Source organism: Gorilla gorilla, chromosome 18 (assembly GCF_029281585.2).
Source record: "Gorilla gorilla gorilla isolate KB3781 chromosome 18, NHGRI_mGorGor1-v2.1_pri, whole genome shotgun sequence".
NCBI classification, from domain to species: domain Eukaryota; kingdom Metazoa; phylum Chordata; class Mammalia; order Primates; family Hominidae; genus Gorilla; species Gorilla gorilla.
Window position 1 is genome coordinate 29,759,755 of NC_073242.2, and position 3,069 is coordinate 29,762,823.

A 3,069-nucleotide genomic window follows, 5' to 3' on the forward strand; every position below is an offset into this window, starting at 1 on the left:
GCAGCCGGCCACCCCCCGGCCCCCAGCTGGTCCTTATGAAGGAGCAGGGGGAGGCCGGGCTCCCCCCTCCTCCAGATCAGGGATTGGCTGGCTGAGACTCCAGCAGGAGGGGTCAGAAAAGAGAGATATTTCTGCTGACAGAGGGGGAACAGTGGGGCTGCAGCCTGAGATGTCACTCATGAGGGACGCAAAGGTAGCCCCAGCCCCAGGGAAGTGGGGTAGGGAGAAACTTCACTTTCTGTCATCTGCTACTGACCCTGCCCCCCCATTGCCTCGACTTCCCCAGCTGCATTGAATTTCCCATTCCAAATTCATCCCCCCAGTTCTTCCCTGAGCCCTCTTCCATCCCCGGCCTCACCTGTCCCTTTCCTCACACCCCCCTTCCTGCCTCATCTGCCCGGAGCCTGTTTCCATTGCTGCAGTCTCCTTCCTCCTCACCCCGTTTGCTGAAGCAGTGGCAGAGATACCCCAAGCCTTTGGGGGACTGATGAAGGGAGAACATCTTTTGGGGGCTAGAGGAAGTGAGTGGCTCCTAGAGGGACAAGGGGAAGTGAGGGGAGAGAGTCAAGGGGACAGGGCCGAAGATGGTAACCCTACCCGAGGGAGGGGTTGCCACAGCCATCAACAAGGGATTTAGTGTCCAGGCCCTGGTGAGCAAAGCCAGCACTGCCTGTCTCTCCCCAAAACTGCCCCCCCTTCCCCATCGCTCTAACTCAGCCTCTGGGAACAGAGCCCTGAGGGCCCCCCCATCCTGGATAGGGAATCCCCACCCCCCCAAGAAAATGGGACACCAAGGCAGCCAAGTAACCCAAGAGGCTACAGAATGTGCTGATGGCAGAGGGGGAGGGGTAACTGTCTCAGGATGGGGGCAGGGGTCACCCCAAGTCGTGCACTGAGGGTCACCTCATCCCACACTGTGCTCTAACCAACGGGGTTTCTGTGGCCAGCCCCAGAGGCCTGTGGTCTGCGCTGCACTCTGCCCTGCTGCATCTGTCCACGAGGGGAACAGGATCAGGCCCATGCTGTGTGCGCGCAGGAGCTAGGCAGGCCCCATGAAAGGTGTCGGGGCCTGGGGAAGCTAGACCAAGCAGGGGCTCCAGACCAAAGGAATGGGGAAGGGTTGACTTCTGGGGACAGGTCTGGGGGAAATAAGGACAGATGTCTAGACCTAGGGGGAAAGGGAGCAGAGACACAGAGCCACCAGGGTCAGAGGGAAGTCCGAGCAGCAGTGGGGAAGAGGGACAGCAGGGAGCCAGGTGGGCGGGGACCCCGGCGCTGGGTGCAAAGCCACAAGTTGTTGCTGAACGCTGGCCTTGGTGTCAGCTTCCTCAGAGAAGCAGCTGCTCTGAGCTGCCCCTCCCCACCCCTGCTCCAGGATGGGGGCGTCTCTTGGTTACCACCAGGGCAGCTGCTGGAGGAGCCGAGGGAGGGTACCAGGGGTGCAGGAGGGGGAGGACAGGCAGGCAGAAAGGCTGGATGAGAGTCAGGGTGAAAGGTCAGTGAGGGGAAGGGGCCTGGTGCCCTGGGCTCAAGTCCGTCCTCTGTCTAGGCCTGTTTCCTGAAATGAGCAGAGGCATGTGGACTTCCTAAGTGTGGCTTCTTAAGGCTGCTTTCCATTCTGGGGCTCAAACTCCGAAGCAGAGGACAGAATAGGAGACAGCAGAGCAAAGAAAAGGGAGGCCCCCACTTTTGGGGAGGGGGATGGCAGCAGGGGTGGATGGAACTTGAGGGTTCAGCTCCCAGATGCATCCCTTCTGCCTGGACTTGGGTGAGGCGCGGCCTCCTGGGTGAGTTGAGGACAAGGTGCTCCTTCCTGCCTCCTTTTCACAGTTCCAACAAACCCCTCCCCTGAAGCAGAATCCTGCTGTGACCTGAGGGGAGTGGGGGACAGTGGGCTGAACTGGGGGTGCAGGAGAGCATTAGCAGCCTCTCTTCCAAGAGACACAGCCCCCGGCACCTCCACCCAGCCCAGCACCTCCACCCAGCCCAGCACCCACCGTCTCCGCTGGACTCAGGCTCACACCCGCCAAGGCTTTTGGCGCTGGCCGGCGTCTCCCCACCGGCACCTGGAGGAGTGACAGGGGCTACTGTCTTACAGCAGTGGGAATGCCCAAACATGGAGAGGGGCAGACGGAGAGATGGGCAGCTTCGAGGGAGTCGAGAGCCTGAGACAGAGGGCAGGGGGCAGGCTTGGCAGCACATTCCTGCCAACAGGCCTTTAAGGTTATTCATTTCTACCTCCCCTGGCTTCCCCGAGGGGGAAACAAGCCAGGGAGGGAAAGCCACCCGCCAGGAGCTGCAGAAGGGCTGCTCTAGGGAAGGCTGTGGGTGTTAACTGCCATGGAGGGAGGCTGAGCCAGAGGCGCCCTCGGGGATCCCTTCCCACAGGGGTCTCCACGCCCAGGGATGGAAAGTGATCCTCCTGTCACACCTGAGGACTGGAGCTAAAAGCATGGGACACAGAGACACCCTGGCCAGTCCCTGATGAGTGCAGAACTTCGGTTTAACCATCTGTAAAGAAAGGCTTAGAGGGAAAGTCTCTCAGGCCCCAACAGCCAAGACATGCTGGTCTGAGGAGTGGGTGGGTGTCCTCGTCCCCCTCCCCTGCCCATCTTTGGAAGGCAGGTCCCTGAAGGCTGGCAGGGCTGGGGGAGGGGGAGCCTCAGAGCACCAGTTGCTGCTGGAAGATTAGGAGGGGATCAGGCCCTGCTTACCCCGGGGCACCACAGCCTTCACTGGCCATCTCACTAAGAACCCAGCACCCGGCTCTCCAAAGCTTCCCCCCCTTTCAAGGCCGGTCCTATCCCCAGTCTCCTGAGGCCAAGGTTTGGGGAGCCCCAGAAATTAGAGCAAGCAGGAGAGCCAGCAGGCTTCCCTCGGCTAGCCCCCCGCCTGGGTGGCCTGGAAGCCCAGCTGTCTCCTGTCCATCTTCCTACAGGACACAAGGCCCAGAATAGCAAGGTCATGAGCGTGAGTAGGGCCTCCTGGAGGTGGGGGCTGAAGCTGAGGGGCATGAGGGTGTGGGCTCCTTGCTGCCTGGGCGGGGAGTGAGGCAGGATGCTGAAAGGC